This window comes from Schistocerca nitens, chromosome 3, assembly GCF_023898315.1.
Source record: "Schistocerca nitens isolate TAMUIC-IGC-003100 chromosome 3, iqSchNite1.1, whole genome shotgun sequence".
Classification (NCBI taxonomy): Eukaryota; Metazoa; Arthropoda; class Insecta; order Orthoptera; family Acrididae; genus Schistocerca; species Schistocerca nitens.
In genome coordinates, this window is record NC_064616.1 from 590,570,477 (window position 1) to 590,591,210 (window position 20,734).

At 46.3% G+C, this 20,734-nt stretch overlaps 1 protein-coding gene across 2 annotated transcripts in view; it reads right to left on the reverse strand.

The window, feature by feature from the left end:
• The window catches only part of LOC126248506 (host cell factor 2), a 294,659-nt gene that overhangs the window by 29,762 nt on the left and 244,163 nt on the right, over nt 1–20,734 (reverse strand). The window lies entirely within an intron of this gene.

The following is a 20,734-nucleotide window of genomic DNA, read 5'->3' on the forward strand; positions in this document are numbered from 1 at the left end:
GGAAAAAGAGAAATGTACAAACACAGAAGTCACACTGGAGCAAACAAGATCTTTAGGTACATTCATGAAAGTTTAATATACACCAGTCAATAAACATCCAAATGAATAGTACACACATATCTCTTATCAAGTTTCATGTATAACCGCCCAAAAGAATTTTATTTATCTCGTGCTCTTGTGTTGCACTTATTTGTGAAAAAAGATGTATAAATATGTATGATTTACTGCCTGGTGTGCGCAAATGGCAGTACTGCTATTATTTAGCCATACAGGGGGAGAGGGCAGGAGGGGGGTAGGGAAGGATATTGAATACTGAATAAAAGAAGCTAACACTCTTGACAGATTACAATGCATTCTATGTAGGGACACTAAAATTTGATTTATAATAATCTTTCACGAGGTGAACGAATGAGATGGAGGAATAAGTAGTCTAATGTTCATAAATCGGCACGGAAGTCCATAGATCACTGTTCACAAATAAATGCAATAAATTTAAAACTTTCTTATACAGTTACAAAATGTAAGAGTTATTTATTTTATGGCATGCTTTATATTCATTTTGATACAAATAAGACTGATTTAAAGCACCATTTCTACTTCATAAACAGATTTTGTTGAAACAGCATTCATGTTTTCAGTGATGAGAAGGCTACATGTCAATCTCATAAAAACTAGAATCAATAAATATGACACTTTCGTAAAACTACAAATAAAATATTATATGAAAAATGTTACACACACAGCACAGTCTCACAAATCTCGGACAGGACACCTTTTACACACCCTACAAGATGAGAGTCGCCGTGCCGCATCTGCATTGTATGCTGTGTGTAATTACACAGTCAAATCAAATGATGTTATAAACTCACAGCTCACAAGAATAGTTACATTCTTATGTTATCATAATTAAATGACAAAGGAATGTTCCGTTATGGCTGATGAAAACTCAGACTTTCAACTTAAGTCAAGTGTCTTCTTGTAGCACTCACTTATAATTGATACATTTTCTGTATCCCACGATACCAACGAATCACACCCTAGTTACACAAAAAGAACACTTATCAATTTACACATTGACAATTGTCTCTAGAAGTTTGTTGCGTATTGTAATTTAATGGACCAGCTTTTGGAGACTGGCTTTTAGTGGTGAAACTGTGGTTTTCTTTCTGATGACTATATGATTCAGGCAACTGTCATACTATGTCTGCTAATGGTTCAGCGGACCACGCTCAATCACTTCTATTACCAACATAATTTTTCACACAAGTGAGTGCTAATCCTTTTACATAGTTCCCTAGCTACACACCGTCAGTCTTTATGGATGATCCCACTGTGGTGCTGTTCACTGTGAGATGTGTAAGCTGAGCAAGGATGTCCAAAAAATGTCTTCATCAGATCGGTTACTTTAATTACAGCTGATGTGCAAAACATGCTCTCTCAGTAGGTTCACATCTATCATCACCATTAACTTTTATTACACATCACTAGATATCAATGGGTACAATTTGCTCTCCATGCACGAATTCAATTATATCTTTTGCATGCACAGACGCATGCTGGACACCATTTTTACAGTTAAATCTACATTTTACTCCATAAGCCACAGCATAGTGTGTGGTGGAGGTTTTCCGCTGTAACAAATATTTTAAATCAAAATTAATGCTCCAAAACTAGCTCCAATGAGGTTATATACTTTTATTAATATTTATACAACAGGCCTGTTTTGACTCACTGCCATTATCAAGTGATGTTTAGTTGAAAGTGATGACATATTGCATCTATAGTAAAGTCTACCTGTCATGTCTGGGTAAGTATAATACTTTTAGTAGTTACAAAATGTAAAAATATGTTTTTGTCAGATATGTTGACAGTTCAGTAACTACAAGAAGTATTATACTTACCAAGACATGACAGAAAGACTTTACTATAGATGCAATGTGTCGTCACTTCCAACTATATGTCACTTGATAATGGCAATAAGCTGTAACAGGCCTGTCGTGTAAAATATTAAAAAACATATTACTTTATCGCAGCTGGTTTTGGAGCATTAATTTTCATTGTCTTATACTGATGTATACTATGCTGCGGGCCCGACAGAACATAAGAAATATTTTGTTTTATCCTGTTTCATTAACAGATGCTATGTGAGAAATCTGATTATCACTCCCACACTATATGCCGAAATATTTCTAATTTTAGCAGTACTTTTAGTACAAATGATTTAGACACACTGACTAAAAAACCTGTCAAGAATTGTGCACATCTTTAAACTATTTCTGATTCAACTTAGTAAGAATGACTTTTACAAAAATGCTTCCACAGATAAATTACACTTTCTTGGATTCATCTGATAAATCCTGGTCTATCATCTGTCTTCCACTAAAGTAGATTTGGGCAGTTATTCCACCTTGAATTGCCATGGTTGGATACTTTACAGTTGTGTTCCATTCCAGTGAACGATCACTGATTGTGTAGTAAAATGGAATCCAGTTTCTTCACCTTATGCACCTTACATAATATGTATTTATAATTGTGGCCAGCACCCTGTATATTTGCAAACAGCCCGAAAGTTACAATTTTTATCAGGCACATAATTCATTTATAAGTTCTTGAGCTAAAATTAACACTACTTTTGCTTGTAACATTCTAAGTACTATTTCCTTTGAAGTCTTCAATCCAATCACATACCTATTCTGAAACACATTTTGTTTACTAAACTACACAGCAGTAACATATTTAAGGCTACCTCAAAGCCAAGAAACAAGTTACCAATGTGGCCTCTACTCTCTACAACCTACTGGATCTCATTAACAAAGTGAAAGATTAATTTCGATACATTTGATGCTTGTGGAATCTGTGTTCACTCTTACACAGGAGCTATTCAGTCTTCAAAGAAACTAATCATTCACAAATCGAAAATTTGTTCTGCAGTTCTAAAACAAACATATGTGAGGGACACAGGTCCAGGAGTTCTGTACATCCACTCTGTAACCCTTCTTAAGGCCTAGAAAAAAATTTGCCTTTTTCTAATCATGTAGGACCCTCTATCGTTCCAGTGACCTGCTAAAGAATGTTGCTAGAAAAAAGGTCAGTTATTTTGCATCTGGTCTCTCCTCTCTCAAGGGACTTCAATGGTATTCTAATTCCGTGCTGACATATTTCTACAGCCATCATTTCTGTATCCATGTGATGACTGAGTTCTGCAATCTTCTCTGGTAAAATTAGCTGAAATGATGTATTCTGTCTTGTGAAATTTCCTTTTATATTCTTCCTGTTTTGTTGCTATCACAGTCAATGAGCACTTGAACAGATGATAATTATCAAGTGACTGAACTTACATAGAACCAAACCAGAACAGCCTCACACATCAGATTTTGTTGCAAGTTCACTGAATGTTTCTCTATTGCTCATCTTGGATCTTTATGGGCATTATTCAGCTTTGATTGAATCTGACACACAGCTCTGTCAGTGACCTTGATACCTTTCTGTTGGTATTTAATTATTGTGGGTTGTTCCCATCCCTCACTATCTTCCATGCCATGAAATTAACTACATGTTGTCAGCAATACATCAGCATACGTGCAACATATTCTCTACATTTTCCTCCCTTCAGGAGACCACTCATTACTGGCTGCAGAAAACGTTAGTAATATTTTTGCTGTCATAGTAGGTAAGAACAAATATCTTGGTTCTGTAAGTGATCAATGTGTTCCAACAGCCTAATGGTCTGTAATTCTTATTTCTTTTTTAATTTAACATGGAAGTTTGGGCTTGTTTGTTTCCAGTAGATCTAATGTGTTCCCCCTCATTTGATGTTTGTCTAGCCAACTGCTAAATACAAATCTCAGAAAGACATTTGCTGCACTGCCACCAATTCTATGTATGTTTCTCTCTCAGCTTATGGCTGGAGTAATTGATTAGGATATTTATATGCATTATTTGCCAAGCTTTCCCAGAAGCACTCCTGACTTTGATATTTTATGTGAGTGGTCAACAGAAACTTTGTTACTACTTCTGGTACTTTAAGGACTGTTTACTTAACCTAATGATCTTGTATTCTGACTCTGAATTTATCCCATTTGACATTAGTGTTTTTAAGACAAGAAGTACACTACCGATGCTGTTGTTGAACAAATATTTTTGGTACATATTCCATTCAGAATTAAGATTTCAATGCTGTTTGGTTCTGGTTACAGTAAGCCTTTGTTTCAAGTATTACCACTGCTATAAGTGACAAGTTAAAATTAGAATGGACGTCCTACTGAACGATTATGCTAGACTGCCTAAAGCCATAAGGCAGTGAAAGTAGATTGAAAGCAGAAGCATCAATCGCACCACCACCACCGCCGCCACCACTGCCTTCATAAAAAATCATTTATTGAATATATTTGTACAAATAATCAAAAATTTTCAAAATCACTCCCTCTTTCGTCAATACACTTCTGGAGGCGGTGTTTCCATGCATGTATGGCATCCTGGAATGTCTTTTTCCACAATGTCCTTTAGAGCTTATGTAAGATGTGCCTGGGTGCTTTCAATTGTGTCCCAATGTTTTCCTTTCATGACTCCTTTTAACCGAGGAAACAAAAAAAAAAGTCAGCGGGAGCCAGGTCAGGACTGTAGGGAGGCTGGGGAACCAATGGGGTCTTGGTCCTGGCCAGGAAGTCGTTGACAACGAAGGCACTGTGACTCGGCACATTGTCGTGGTGAACTTTCCACGTGTCCTTGATGTCGCTTCGGCAGCATGAGACCCTCCTTTTCAGTCTTTTGTGCACTTCCAAGTAGAAAGCCAAGTTCACTGTAGTCCCAGTAGCTACGAGTTCATGGTGGACAATGCCTCTGACATCAAAGAAGACAATGAGCATGGTTTTAATCCTGGACTCATGTGCGCCTTCTTGGGACAGGGCGACGATGGGGTGTGCCACTCTGAACTCTGCCTTTTTGTCTTGGGGTCATACTCAAAAATCCATGACTCATCAATAGTGATAACTGAGTTTAAAAAACGAGGATCATTTTCACACATTTCCAACATTTCTCGGCACCAAAGCACTCGCATGTGCTTGTATTCATTGGCCAACACTTTTGGGACGAGTTTGGTACACACCTTTCTCATGTTCAAATCTTCAGTCACGATGTGGAAAACAGTTGTTTTTGACACGTTTTGAGTTTGTGCTATCAACTGAAGGCTCAGCCGTTTGTCATAGTTCAAACAATCGTGCACATGTGTCACATTTTTGTCGACTCGTGCAGTTGATGGCCATCCACTGCGAGGTTCGTTGGTGATCTTCTCTTGGCCCACCATGAACGACTTGTGCCATTGGAAAACTTGTGATTTGGACAAGCAATCAGTCTCAAAGGCATGCTGAAGTAATGGAAACGTTTCGGTGGTGGACTTCCCAAGCTAAATGCAAAATCTGATAGTGTACCGTTGCTCTACAGAATGATCCATTGTGCCGTGTTACATAAACTCAAAACGGGGTTGACGGAAACGCACGTCCTGACTCTCCAGCAGCTCGCAGCCGAATGACACAACGAGTGTTTTGAAGCTAATACTCCCCTCCACTTAGCCCAGCCAGTTACAGCACGCTGTGGTGTACCATTGTGTCAGAAATAAATTGGTCGCATTACTTATGTAATGCACTCTGTGTATCAGCACAAGAAATAGGAGGCACAACTGTTAACACTAAATTTTGTTTGCATTTTATTCCAATTACAGTTATGTATCACTGCTGGATACGAGTGTACTCACAAATACATCAGCTTCAAAGAACTATATTTTATGAAATTTAATCTTGTCAATACACGAGAGTGTGTATGTTAGTCTTCCACAGTTATTATATCTCTCAATTGAATGATCTCTATCATTCGGGCTGGCTGTTCACATTCAAAATTTTCTTCCTAGTGGTGATTCATTAATTCAAATTTCTAATGCAAGAGATGGGTACATACTCCAACTTGACTTCTGTCGCTAAACAGTGATCAAGGTGATCTGATATCTCTCTCTCTCTCTCTCTCTCTCTCTCTCTCTCTCTCTCTGGGCCATCTAGCTATAAGCCTTCAGTAAGCAACACCGCTAAGATAATTTACAAGATCCTAAAGAAACTACATAAAGCCTAGACCAGGATGGCCAATTGGGAGACTTAAACCTTATTCCTCCAGAATGAGACAATGGGCATTAATCACTGAACCACCTTGCTCCATGGAAGTGATTTCAGAATTGCCAGAAAACCTGTATCAGACCACAGAAATCAAAATAGGATCAGCAAGTAGAAAGTCCTGTCTCTTCATTGGTCTACGTAATGACTGCGCTATTGAGTTTATTCCTGTTTGTAACAGAAGCTTGCAGAACTACTTGAGGAGTTTACTTGCCCAGCTTCTTGTAGTAGAATTTAGCATCCTGTAAGTACAATGGCCAAATTACACACAGACATAAGACTAACAGGTCATAGCAGTACCCAGTTTACTGGTAACATTATTCAGGCATGTATGTAGATTTATTTATTACTCAAAAATGTATGTAGTTTTGCAATTTGGTGTCAGGTATAATTCTACATACTTCTCTGGTTCAGTTTTTAAGCGCTGATTAATCTGATCTGCTGAATTTAGATTTACTACATCTTAGTTCATTACATACTATCTGATCACATGTATCTGGACACTCCTACATAATACAGAACTCATCAACAGATGTCACAAGAATCAGGCCTGACAGTACAAAAAGAGGCACGGAGTTGTGTTGTCAGCAGACAAGCAGTAATAGGCAGAATGGATCAGTTGTGCGAATTCACAGACTTAAAATGTGAAGTAGTAGTTGGATGTCAACAAAAAATCTCTCAAGGACATTTCACCCCTCCTAAAGCTGTGAAACAACTGTTAATGGTGCGATTATGAAGGGAAATGCAAAGGAGCCACAGCTAAACAAAAACCAGGCAGACCTCATGTACTGACAGTGAGGGACCATCGAACACTGTGGAGGGTGGTTGTAACAAATTTTTTGAAATCAGTAGAAGGAATCACTCAAGTTCCAAAGTATTATCAGCAGTCTAGTTACCACAATGACTTTATGTAAGGAGTTAAAAAGCATGGAGTACAAAGGTCAATCCAGAAGAACTGGGTTTAGTGACTGCCTAGAGAATTTTACTTGCCATATATGTAGTGGCAACAGTGAAGTACAGAGGTTTTTTTTTGGAAAAGGGGGGGGGGGTGTTTAGGGCGCACCAACATCTAAGGTCATAAGCGCCCAGTATAGAACCCTAAAGAGCTGGGACTGCGAGGGTAAAATGGGGGCTGAGGATCAGGAAATGTCTTGACTGTTAATGGCTGGCTACAGAAAGGACAGCTGGGTGCAGGATCGCCACTCAACAAGTGGCAGTGACTAAAGTGGCAGTGCCCTATTCGCAACCAAGCTAACATTACTTCCTCACGGCGAGACGGCCGGGAGGAAGTCGACCAGGCTGTTGGGAGAGGTTTGTTCCCATGAAGGGAGCACCAATGGTCATGCCAAAGTGATAGTTACGCTGATAGAGAAAAGTACGAATGTCTTGCGAGGGAACAGACTAAGAGGTGGGCCGACCGAGATGGACTGCGGCCTTGGGTGCAGCATCAGCAGCATCATTCCCAGGCACACTAACATGGCCAGAAAACCCACATGAACATCACCTGGGGTCCCCAATCTGGGAACAAATGGGGGCTGTCCTGGATCCATCAAACGATCGGGTGGACTGGATCTGGATCATCTAAACTCTGATGGGCACAGAGAGTCAGAGCGGATCACACAGCGAGTGAGCTGGTGCCTCTGGAAGTAGTGAACAGCATAAAAGAGGGCAAAAAGCTCTGTGGTAAAAATTGTGCACTGGTCGAGAAGACTGTATTGAAACTATCATCCTGACGGCAAAAGCACAGCCAACACTGTGGGCGGACTTGGAACCATCAGTGTACAAAAATATGCTATCAGCAAGTTATGAGCGAAGTTCAAGAAATTTGCAGCGATAGGTCAGCTCGGGAGTCAAATCCTTCAGGAACCAGTTGAGCCAAAATGAACACAAAACTGTGCTTGAAGCCAAGGTGGTGAAGTGCCCTCACCCATTCGGAAAGTGGCATGAAGTGTGAACTGCAGCTGCTGAAGCAGGTGACGAAAGCGGACACCGGGAGGCCGCAGATAAGAAACATACATCTCATATTGGCAGTCAAGAATGTCATAAAAAAAAAGGGTCAAAGATTAGATGGCCTGGCATGGAAGAAAGCAGACATGCATACCTACTGAGTAGGGTGTTGCGTCGGTATGACATTGGTAGGACAGGCTTCTGCGTGGAGACTCTCAACTGGGCTAGTACGGAAGGCACCAGTGGCGAGATGGATCCCCAAATGGTGTATTGTATTTAGACAGCATAAGATTGATGACTGTGCAGAGAAGTAGACAATGCATCCATAATCCAACGTGGAGCAGACAAGAGATTGATAGAGGCGGAGGACAGTCTGGTCAGCTCCCCAAAACGTACCACTCAATACACGAAGAACATTGAGGGACCGGGTGCATCGTGCAGCCAGGTAGGACACGTGGGGAGACCAACTGAATTTCCTACCAAACGTAAGCCCTAAGAACTTCGTTGCATCCACAAATGGGAGAGCATTTTGGCCCAGTCGCAAGGGACGGTGGAAGAAACGCCTTGTACTGCCAGAAGCTGACGCAAACGGATTTGGTAGCAGAAAAGCGGAAACCATTTGTAACACTCCACGAATAGAGAAGGCATGCTGAAGTAATGGAAACGTTTCGGTGGTGGACTTCCCAAGCTAAATGCAAAATCTGATAGTGTACCGTTGCTCTACAGAATGATCCATTGTGCCGTGTTACATAAACTCAAAACGGGGTTGACGGAAACGCACGTCCTGACTCTCCAGCAGCTCGCAGCCGAATGACACAAAGAGTGTTTTGAAGCTAATACTCCCCTCCACTTAGCCCAGCCAGTTACAACACGCTGTGGTGTACCATTGTGTCAGAAATAAATTGGTCGCATTACTTATGTAATGCACTCTGTGTATCAGCACAAGAAATAGGAGGCACAACTGTTAACACTAAATTTTGTTTGCATTTTATTCCAATTACAGTTATGTATCACTGCTGGATACGAGTGTACTCACAAATACATCAGCTTCAAAGAACTATATTTTATGAAATTTAATCTTGTCAATACACGAGAGTGTGTATGTTAGTCTTCCACAGTTATTATATCTCTCAATTGAATGATCTCTATCATTCGGGCTGGCTGTTCACATTCAAAATTTTCTTCCTAGTGGTGATTCATTAATTCAAATTTCTAATGCAAGAGATGGGTACACTGGGCCATCTAGCTATAAGCCTTCAGTAAGCAACACCGCTAAGATAATTTACAAGATCCTAAAGAAACTACATAAAGCCTAGACCAGGATGGCCAATTGGGAGACTTAAACCTTATTCCTCCAGAATGAGACAATGGGCATTAATCACTGAACCACCTTGCTCCATGGAAGTGATTTCAGAATTGCCAGAAAACCTGTATCAGACCACAGAAATCAAAATAGGATCAGCAAGTAGAAAGTCCTGTCTCTTCATTGGTCTACGTAATGACTGCGCTATTGAGTTTATTCCTGTTTGTAACAGAAGCTTGCAGAACTACTTGAGGAGTTTACTTGCCCAGCTTCTTGTAGTAGAATTTAGCATCCTGTAAGTACAATGGCCAAATTACACACAGACATAAGACTAACAGGTCATAGCAGTACCCAGTTTACTGGTAACATTATTCAGGCATGTATGTAGATTTATTTATTACTCAAAAATGTATGTAGTTTTGCAATTTGGTGTCAGGTATAATTCTACATACTTCTCTGGTTCAGTTTTTAAGCACTGATTAATCTGATCTGCTGAATTTAGATTTACTACATCTTAGTTCATTACATACTATCTGATCACATGTATCTGGACACTCCTACATAATACAGAACTCATCAACAGATGTCACAAGAATCAGGCCTGACAGTACAAAAAGAGGCACGGAGTTGTGTTGTCAGCAGACAAGCAGTAATAGGCAGAATGGATCAGTTGTGCGAATTCACAGACTTAAAATGTGAAGTAGTAGTTGGATGTCAACAAAAAATCTCTCAAGGACATTTCACCCCTCCTAAAGCTGTGAAACAACTGTTAATGGTGCGATTATGAAGGGAAATGCAAAGGAGCCACAGCTAAACAAAAACCAGGCAGACCTCATGTACTGACAGTGAGGGACCATCGAACACTGTGGAGGGTGGTTGTAACAAATTTTTTGAAATCAGTAGAAGGAATCACTCAAGTTCCAAAGTATTATCAGCAGTCTAGTTACCACAATGACTTTATGTAAGGAGTTAAAAAGCATGGAGTACAAAGGTCAATCCAGAAGAACTGGGTTTAGTGACTGCCTAGAGAATTTTACTTGCCATATATGTAGTGGCAACAGTGAAGTACAGAGGTTTTTTTTTGGAAAAGGGGGGGGGGGGTGTTTAGGGCGCACCAACATCTAAGGTCATAAGCGCCCAGTATAGAACCCTAAAGAGCTGGGACTGCGAGGGTAAAATGGGGGCTGAGGATCAGGAAATGTCTTGACTGTTAATGGCTGGCTACAGAAAGGACAGCTGGGTGCAGGATCGCCACTCAACAAGTGGCAGTGACTAAAGTGGCAGTGCCCTATTCGCAACCAAGCTAACATTACTTCCTCACGGCGAGACGGCCGGGAGGAAGTCGACCAGGCTGTTGGGAGAGGTTTGTTCCCATGAAGGGAGCACCAATGGTCATGCCAAAGTGATAGTTACGCTGATAGAGAAAAGTACGAATGTCTTGCGAGGGAACAGACTAAGAGGTGGGCCGACCGAGATGGACTGCGGCCTTGGGTGCAGCATCAGCAGCATCATTCCCAGGCACACTAACATGGCCAGAAAACCCACATGAACATCACCTGGGGTCCCCAATCTGGGAACAAATGGGGGCTGTCCTGGATCCATCAAACGATCGGGTGGACTGGATCTGGATCATCTAAACTCTGATGGGCACTGAGAGAGTCAGAGCGGATCACACAGCGAGTGAGCTGGTGCCTCTGGAAGTAGTGAACAGCCTAAAAGAGGGCAAAAAGCTCTGTGGTAAAAATTGTGCACTGGTCGAGAAGCCGGTATTGAAACTATCATCCTGACGGCAAAAGCACAGCCAACACTGTGGGCGGACTTGGAACCATCAGTGTACAAAAATATGCTATCAGCAAGTTATGAGCGAAGTTCAAGAAATTTGCAGCGATAGGTCAGCTCGGGAGTCAAATCCTTCAGGAACCAGTTGAGCCAAAATGAACACAAAACTGTGCTTGAAGCCAAGGTGGTGAAGTGCCCTCACCCATTCGGAAAGTGGCATGAAGTGTGAACTGCAGCTGCTGAAGCAGGTGACGAAAGCGGACACCGGGAGGCCGCAGATAAGAAACATACATCTCATATTGGCAGTCAAGAATGTCATAAAAAAAAGGGTCAAAGATTAGATGGCCTGGCATGGAAGAAAGCAGACATGCATACCTACTGAGTAGGGTGTTGCGTCGGTATGACATTGGTAGGACAGGCTTCTGCGTGGAGACTCTCAACTGGGCTAGTACGGAAGGCACCAGTGGCGAGATGGATCCCCAAATGGTGTATTGTATTTAGACAGCATAAGATTGATGACTGTGCAGAGAAGTAGACAATGCATCCATAATCCAACGTGGAGCAGACAAGAGATTGATAGAGGCGGAGGACAGTCTGGTCAGCTCCCCAAAACGTACCACTCAATACACGAAGAACATTGAGGGACCGGGTGCATCGTGCAGCCAGGTAGGACACGTGGGGAGACCAACTGAATTTCCTACCAAACGTAAGCCCTAAGAACTTCGTTGCATCCACAAATGGGAGAGCATTTTGGCCCAGTCGCAAGGGACGGTGGAAGAAACGCCTTGTACTGCCAGAAGCTGACGCAAACGGATTTGGTAGCAGAAAAGCGGAAACCATTTGTAACACTCCACGAATAGAGAAGGTCCAGATAATGCTGAAGATAGCATTGCAGGAGACACGTCCACTGGGAGCTGTAAGAAATAGCAAAGCCGTCAATGAAAAGAGAGCCAGAAATGCCAGCTGGAAGGCAGTCCATAATTGGGTTGATGGCTATGGCGAAGAGGACGACACTCAGTACTGAGCCCTGAGGCACCCCGTTCTCCTGTGAAAAGGTGTGGAATAAGGAGGAACCCACATGTACCCAGAAAACTCTGTCTGTTAAAAATTCCCGGATGAAAGTGGGAAGATGACCGTGAAGGCCCCATGTGTGCATAGTACATAGAATGCCTGTCCACCAACAGGTATCATAGGCTTTCTCCAAATCAAAGAATACAGCCACTGTTTGTCGCTTCTGCAGAAAATTATTCAAGATGAACGTCGACAGGGTGACGAGATTATCAACCACTGAGCGGCGCTTTCGGAACCCACATTGAGCGTTAGTGAGAAGATGGTGTGACTCCAGCCACCACACTAATCGACCATTGATCATGCATTCCATCACCTTACATACGCTGCTGGTAAGGGAAATTCGACAATAGCTGGAAGGAAGAGATTTATCTTTACCAGGCTTAGGTAGGGGAACAATAATAGCTTCATGCCAAAGTGTGGGAAATACACCATCAGTCCAAGTACTGTTGTAGGTATCGAGGAGAAAGCGTTTTCCCCCAGGAGGAAGATTCTGCAGCATGAGGATGTACCGGGCCCATGAGCAGAAGACATGGATGAGGAGAGAGCACGCTCGAGCTCCCTCACAGTAAAAGAAGTATTGTAGCATTCTTAATTCAAAGAGAGAAAAGGGATTTGCACGAGCCGCCTCAGCCTGTTTCCGAGGAAGGAAGGCAGGATGGTAGTGGGTGGAGCTGGAAACCTCGGCAAAGTACTGGCCCAAAGCATTGCAAACATCGACAGGGTCGACTATCACATTTCCCGCCACAGTCGGACCAGGGATTGGGGAGTGGGTGGTAGTCCTGGAAAGCTGGCGCAGACCACCCCAAACAAGAGAGGAAGGGGTAAAACTGTTGAATGAGCTGGTGAAATACACGAAGTGCTCGTTGTCGGGCACAAATCGCATTGCCGCACTCCACAGTCCACCAAGGAACCAGGACCCGATGGGGAGAAGTAGTAGTACGAGGGATAGATGATTAGGCAGCCAAGAGAACAGCTGGAAAATGGCCGCTTGTCAAAGACTGCCAAGGAGGAATATAGCCTCCAGTCAGCAAGAGAGAATTTCCAATGAGCGGGCCGCTGTGGTGGGGTATGATTGTACAGGTGAGCCACACAAGGGAAGTGGTCACTCGAGTAAGTATCAGAAAGAGCACACCACTTGAGACGTCGAGCGAGCTGGACATAGTAGATCGAGAGGTCTAAGTGGGATTAAGTGTGCGTGGAATCAGAGAGAAATGTGGCTTTGCCAGTGTTAAGGCAAACAAGATTAAGATCATTAAGTAAATCCACCAAAAGAGAACCTCTCGGGCAGGCGACAGGCGAGCCCCAAGGAGGATGATGGGCATTGGTGTCACCGAGGAGCAGAAAGGGTGGAGGACGCTGAGAACAAGCTGCATCAGGTCCACCCTAGTGACAGCAGAAGACGAAGGAATATAAATGGTGCAGAGGGAGAGGTAAATTCGGGAAGGAAAACACGGGCAGCAACTGCTTGCAGGTGGGTGTGCAAGGGGATCGAACGATGACAAACATCATCTTGTAGAAGCAGCATGACCCCACCATGATCAGGAATCCCTGCTGTAAGAGGAAGGTCCATCCGTAGTGAAATAAAATGGGAAAGAGCAAACTGGTCTTGAGGACATAGCTTGGTTTCTTTGAGACAGACTACAAGTGGACATTGCGATCGCAGGAGCAGCTTGAGGTCTGCCCTATTAGACCGAAGGCCACGGATACTCCATTGTAAAAGGGCCATAAAATTAAGGCGAGCCATTGAGGGAGGACGGCCACTGGAATCCACAGTGGGATCAATGGAGCTTCCCCAGTGTCGGTCAGTTGAAAAGGACCGATGAGTCAAAGAGGGCCGACGACTCTGAGAGAGGGAAGACTGTTTGTCGTTGGATGATAGTTTTGACTTTTGGCGATTGGCAGAAATGTTCCTGTGAATAATCCTTTTTGAATTGATGGTTCACTGGCTGCGATGCCACTGTCTTTGCCGGTGAGAGCGAAGAACAGGTAGCAGAATCTACAGCCCAGGAAGCGGGAGACGGAGTGTCAGCTTGAAGGCAAGGCAACTTTACCACCATAGAACTGAATTGTAAGTCACAAGTTTGCGGAGCCATGTTTTTCGTGGGACGGGGAGAGGCTAACATGATGCTGTAGATTCCAGATGAAGGCACATTCGGTTTACGGTTCGCCAACAGTTTACGGGCAACAGGAAAAGGTACCTTCTACTTCACCCTTATCTCCTGAACAGCCCACTCGTCTTGATAGATGGAACAAGAACAAGAAGAAGCAGCATGTTCTCCATGACAATTAACGCAGTGGGGTGAAGGAGGTGGACAGGTGCCTTTATCTTGGTAGGAAGCATTAACCGATCGGAAGTCAGGAACAATGTGCGGGTGGGCACCAAATCAGCAGCTTCCTTCTTCATAACTCGATGAACAGCAGTAACACCTTGATCCTACAGATAATTAGTTAATTCATCCTCCGTCAAACCGTCCAACAGCCAGGCGTAGATAACACCGCGGTACGAGTTAAGTATCCTGTGAGCCTCCACATTTATAGGGTATTCATGGAGGAGTTGGGCCTTGAGTAGTTTCTGGGCCTGGAGAGTACTATCAATTTCCAAAAGCAGAGTTCCACTGCGGAGACGAGAGCATGACTTCCCAGGGCCGACGATACCATCCACGCCTTTCAGTATAACAAAAGGGTTTACAGTAGCAAAAGTCTCATTTTCGTCTAAATGTGAGGCTGGTAGATACCGAGGCGCAACAGAAAGAGACATTGAGGCAGGAGCTTCATTCACTTTCTTTGATGTGAAACACTCAGAGAAAGAGAAGAAAAATCAGTCCTTGGGAAGAAGTCACCCATGATTGCCAGCGTCTCCGATGGCGCGCTCCTTCCAGCAGGGGCCCTCCAAAGGGGAGCCCCTCGCCTTAGGTGATTGTCCTCACCTTAGGTCACACCTCCCAAACGACTACTGGAGGGACCAATCAGCAGAGGAGGAAGGTAACAGCTCAGGCACTCATGCCTCCCTGGGCCTGGCCTGTACCAAAGGGTACATGTGAGCCCTACATGCTGGGGCTGGGAATTACCCATTACCCAGTCTCCTGCTATGCATCAAATGTGTGGGTGGCCTCCAGGCAAACACAGGGAGGAGAAGAAAAGATAAGAAGAAAAGGAAGAAAGAAAGAAAGGATGGCCTCAAACATCGCAGCAGAGGAAAAAAGAGAGCAGAACGAGGAAAGAGCAGAACGAGGAACAAAAGGGGCGGTGCGGGCGTGTGGGTGTGGGTGGGGGTGGAAAGGGGTGGCGCGGGGGTATAGTGTGGTACGGGGGGGGGGGGGGGGGGAGAAGGCCGTAAGCGGGGCGGGAGAGGGGGAGAAGGCCGTATGGGGAGTAAGGGGCGGTAGGGTGGGAGTAAGGGGCGGTAGGGTGGGAGTAAGGGACGGTAGGGGGCCAGTAAGGGGCGGTAGGGTGGGAGTAAGGGGCGGTAGGGTGGGAGTAAGGGGCGGTAGGGTGGGAGTAAGGGGCGGTAGGGTGGGAGTAAGGGGCGGTACGGGGGGAGTAAGGGGCGGTACGGGGGGGGAGCAGGGGTGGGGGTAAGGGGCGGTACGGTGGGGGGGTTAAGGGGCGGTACGGGGGGGAGCAGGGGTGGGGGTAAGGGGCGGTACGGTGGGGGGGTTAAGGGGCGGTACGGTGGGGGGGGTTAAGGGGCGGTACGTTGGGGGGGGTTAAGGGGCGGTACGTTGGGGGGGGTTAAGGGGCGGTACGTTGGGGGGGGTTAAGGGGCGGTACGTTGGGGGGGGTTAAGGGGCGGTACGTTGGGGGGGTTAAGGGGCGGTACGTTGGGGGGGTTAAGGGGCGGTACGTTGGGGGGGTTAAGGGGCGGTACGTTGGGGGGGGTTAAGGGGCGGTACGTTGGGGGGGGTTAAGGGGCGGTACGTTGGGGGGGTTAAGGGGCGGTACGTTGGGGGGGTTAAGGGGCGGTACGTTGGGGGGGTTAAGGGGCGGTACGTTGGGGGGGTTAAGGGGCGGTACGTTGGGGGGGTTAAGGGGCGGTACGTTGGGGGGGTTAAGGGGCGGTACGTTGGGGGGGTTAAGGGGCGGTACGTTGGGGGGGTTAAGGGGCGGTACGTTGGGGGGGTTAAGGGGCGGTACGTTGGGGGGGGTTAAGGGGCGGTACGTTGGGGGGGGTTAAGGGGCGGTACGGTGGGGGGGTTAAGGGGCGGTACGGTGGGGGGGTTAAGGGGCGGTACGGTGGGGGGGTTAAGGGGCGGTACGGTGGGGGGGTTAAGGGGCGGTACGGTGGGGGGGTTAAGGGGCGGTACGGTGGGGGGGTTAAGGGGCGGTACGGTGGGGGGGTTAAGGGGCGGTACGGTGGGGGGGTTAAGGGGCGGTACGGTGGGGGGGTTAAGGGGCGGTACGGTGGGGGGGTTAAGGGGCGGTACGGTGGGGGGGTTAAGGGGCGGTACGGGGGGGGTTAAGGGGCGGTACGGGGGGGGTTAAGGGGCGGTGGGGGGGGGGGTTAAGGGGCGGTACGGGGGGGGCTTAAGGGGCGGTACGGGGGGGGTGTTAAGGGGCGGTACGGGGGGGGGGGGGGTAAGGGGCGGTACGGGGGGGGGGGGTAAGGGGCGGTACGGGGTGGGGGTAAGGGGCGGTACGGGGTGGGGGTAAGGGGCGGTACGGGGTGGGGGTAAGGGGCGGTACGGGGTGGGGGTAAGGGGCGGTACGGGGTGGGGGTAAGGGGCGGAGGGGGGGGGGGGTAAGGGGCGGAGGGGGGGGGTAAGGGGCGGAGGGGGGGGTAAGGGGCGGTACGGGGAGCGTAAGGGGCGGTAGGGGGGGGGTAAGGGGCGGTACGGGGGGGTAAGGGGCGGTACGGGGGGGTAAGGGGCGGTACGGGGGGGTAAGGGGCGGTACGGGGGGGTAAGGGGCGGTACGGGGGGGTAAGGGGCGGTACGGGGGGGTAAGGGGCGGTACGAGGGGGTAAGGGGCGGTACGGGGGGGGGGGTAAGGGGCGGTACGGGGGGGGGGGGTAAGGGGCGGTACGGGGGGGGGGGTAAGGGGCGGTACGGGGGGGGGGGTAAGGGGCGGTACGGGGGGGGTAAGGGGCGGTACGGGGGGGGGGGGTGTAAGGGTCGGTACGGGGGTGTTAGGGGCGGTACGGTGTGGGTGTAAGGGGCCGTACGGGGGGGTAAAGGGCGGTACGGTGTGGGTGTAAGGGGCCGTATGGGGGGGGTAAAGGGCGGTACGGGGGGTAAAGGGCGGTAGGGGGGTAAAGGGCGGTAGGGGCGGTAAAGGGCGGTCCGGGGGGGGGGGGGTAAAAGGCGGTCCGGGGGGGGGGGGGCGGGTAAAAGGCGGTCCGGGGGGGGGGGGAAGGCGGTCCGGGGGGGGGGGGGGTAAAAGGCGGTCCGGGGGGGGTAAAAGGCGGTCCGGGGGGGGGTAAAAGGCGGTCCGGGGGGGGGGTAAAAGGCGGTCCGGGGGGGTAAAGGGCGGTACGGGGTGTAAAGGGCGGTACGGGGTGTAAAGGGCGGTACGGGGTGTAAAGGGCGGTACGGGGGGGGTAAAGGGCGGTAGTGGGGGTAAAGGGCGGTAGGGGGGGTAAAGGGCGGTAGGGGGGGTAAAGGGCGGTAGGGGGGGTAAAGGGCGGTAGGGGGGGTAAAGGGCGGTAGGGGGGGTAAAGGGCGGTAGGGGGGGTAAAGGGCGGTAGGGGGGTTAAAGGGCGGTAGGGGGGTTAAAGGGCGGTAGGGGGGTTAAAGGGCGGTAGGGGGGTTAAAGGGCGGTAGGGGGGTTAAAGGGCGGTAGGGGGGTTAAAGGGCGGTAGGGGGGTTAAAGGGCGGTAGGGGGGTTAAAGGGCGGTAGGGGGGTTAAAGGGCGGTAGGGGGGTTAAAGTGCGGTAGGGGGGTTAAAGGGCGGTAGGGGGGTTAAAAGGCGGTAGGGGGGTTAAAAGGCGGTAGGGGGGTTAAAAGGCGGTAGGGGGGTTAAAAGGCGGTACGGCGGTACAGGTGTGTGTGGGTGCGGTTGGGGGGGGGAGTGCGGTACAGGGAAAGAGTAGTACAAAACAGAATATTCCTACAAGCAAACCAACGCAAATGAGCTTCAAGAGTCCATGAAGGCATAAGAGGGGAAAAGGACAGGAGAAAATGAGGTAAGCAGCATAGAAAGAGAAACGATTTATATTTTTCCTGAAACACAAAGTTAACTGTTGCATGCAATGATTTTTAAAAGGCGCAGCCCTCTGCAAACCTCTGCTTCCTCAAACTGGCCCCAGAGCCAAAACTATTACCCACCCTCGTATTGTGGTATGGGGGTGTTTTTTGTGGTTAGCACATGACCCCCTTATTGCATTTAAGAAAACACTAAATGTGGAATGATATGGACACATTTTACAGCATTGTGTACTGTGTACAGTAGAGGAACAATTTGTAGAGGACTGACTGTATCAGCGAGACAGTGCAGTATGTCAAAGCAGCATCTGTGAGGCAATGGTTTGTGGACAGTAACATCCCTGAAATGGACTGGCCTGCCCACAGTCCCAGCCTAAACAGTGGAACACTTCTGGGATGCGTTAGAATGTCAACTTCACTCCAAACCCAAGCATCCAACACTACTATCTCCTTCATTTTCAGCTCTTCAAGTAGAATGGGCTACCATTCCTCCACAACATTCAGAAACCTCACAGGGAGTGTCCCCAGCACAGTTGTCAGAGAGACGAAGGGTGGAAACACTCCACATTAATGTCCACTAAGAGGTGTATCATCACCTACAAATAGCACTGATAATTCTACAAACTACATTATAAAAGATAAAAGATATGTGTATAGAATGAAAATATGCTGAAGATGTGGCATCATGGAAAAACTATTAACAGATGTTGCAACTGGAAATGTTACCTGTTGCGATACACTGCAAGAACTTGCCCAAACCTTATCAGAGAAGTTACACCCCTTCCTGCTCCCACCACACATATTACAGACTTGAATACATCACAGTTAGCACACAGAATTATTCTAGCATGCCAGTTTATTCCTATTTTCCTTAAATTTGATGAAATTTCATACAAGACTGAAACAGGGTTTTGGATACAGACTGGAACATGCACACTTGCCTTTCATACACTGACTGTGGCAAAATTTATAACCAGACGTTCTACATCTGTACAACCCAAGGATTATATAAAATGGGCCAATGACTGCTATGTATACAATGGAAATGGAACTAAAACCCCATCTCAATTACAGCCTGCCCTCGATACATCCAGAAGAAGAATGGTATTTACTGTCTTGTACAGACAGCTTCATGAAGGTGGTATTTATGTGAAATTTCTAACCTCATATATATTGGTCCTTAGAGAATTGTTGAGGAGGGCATTACAATATTTACACTAGACTGAAGACCATCAAAGAACCATTTGCAACCATTTAAAACACATCATTGATTGGATGCTGCTATTGGTTTGAAACAATGTAATGTCACTAAGCACAAATTTCATTAGCATGCAGACATACAACAATCACAATATAAGAAACCCCACTGTTCTGAAAGAAGCTTTCTCCACTTAGACAATTAATAGTCTAATTGTAGAAATAGCAGTATTCGTTATTCAGCTTCTGCAGCAGGGTGCAAATATGTGCAATTCCTGTTCGCTTTCTATCTATAGCTAGTACCAAAATTCTGGTGCCACTGCTTTTCTAATTATGATACCACTACAAGAAAACTGGATGTCAGCAGCAACATGACTGTGTTAAATTAACTGGCTATACTTCCCCCCCCCCCCCCCCCCCCCCACTCCCTTAAAGTGTTTACTAATGATTCTATCAACAGTTGCAGTACTTACATTAGAAGATTAGTTTCAACAAACCTTAGAGATTCATTTTGAATCCTGGCCTACTGAGGATACAATAAGCCATACCTAGTTATCCATGAATGGTGAATACAAAAGTGGAATATAAATTTTTGCAGAATGAATGTCACAAGCCACACGCACCTCTTACCAAGTCAAAATCAAACTGGAGGTTGACATAGCCAGCTACACCAGGAAACTTTCAGTGGAACTAGTGTTGCGCCTCATGTACAAGTGCATGTCCGCAGGCAATGGGCATGTCAAATTTTAAATGTGGATGCATCTAAGCACCTTTATTAAACATAATATCAATACAGTGAATAAAAACAACAAATGTACAAGTATTACACAAATACAAATACTAGTGTCACATGGACACATTACATATTTGAACTTAAGTGAAGAATTTCACGTTCAGGAGCGCATCCAAGTGCAATGGGCACATCGAATTAAAATTTTGACATCGCAGCATCTTTATTAACCAATACATTTAATATGAAGTACAATGAAACACACAAAAATCACATTTGTTGCTGCATTACGAGTTTTGTATCATACAGCCATTGTATGCCTATATACACCTTGTTGTACTCAAATTGCTATTTACGAAAACCAATCCTTAAGTTGTGTTTTTAAAAGCACACAAATGCACTGACAAGAAAC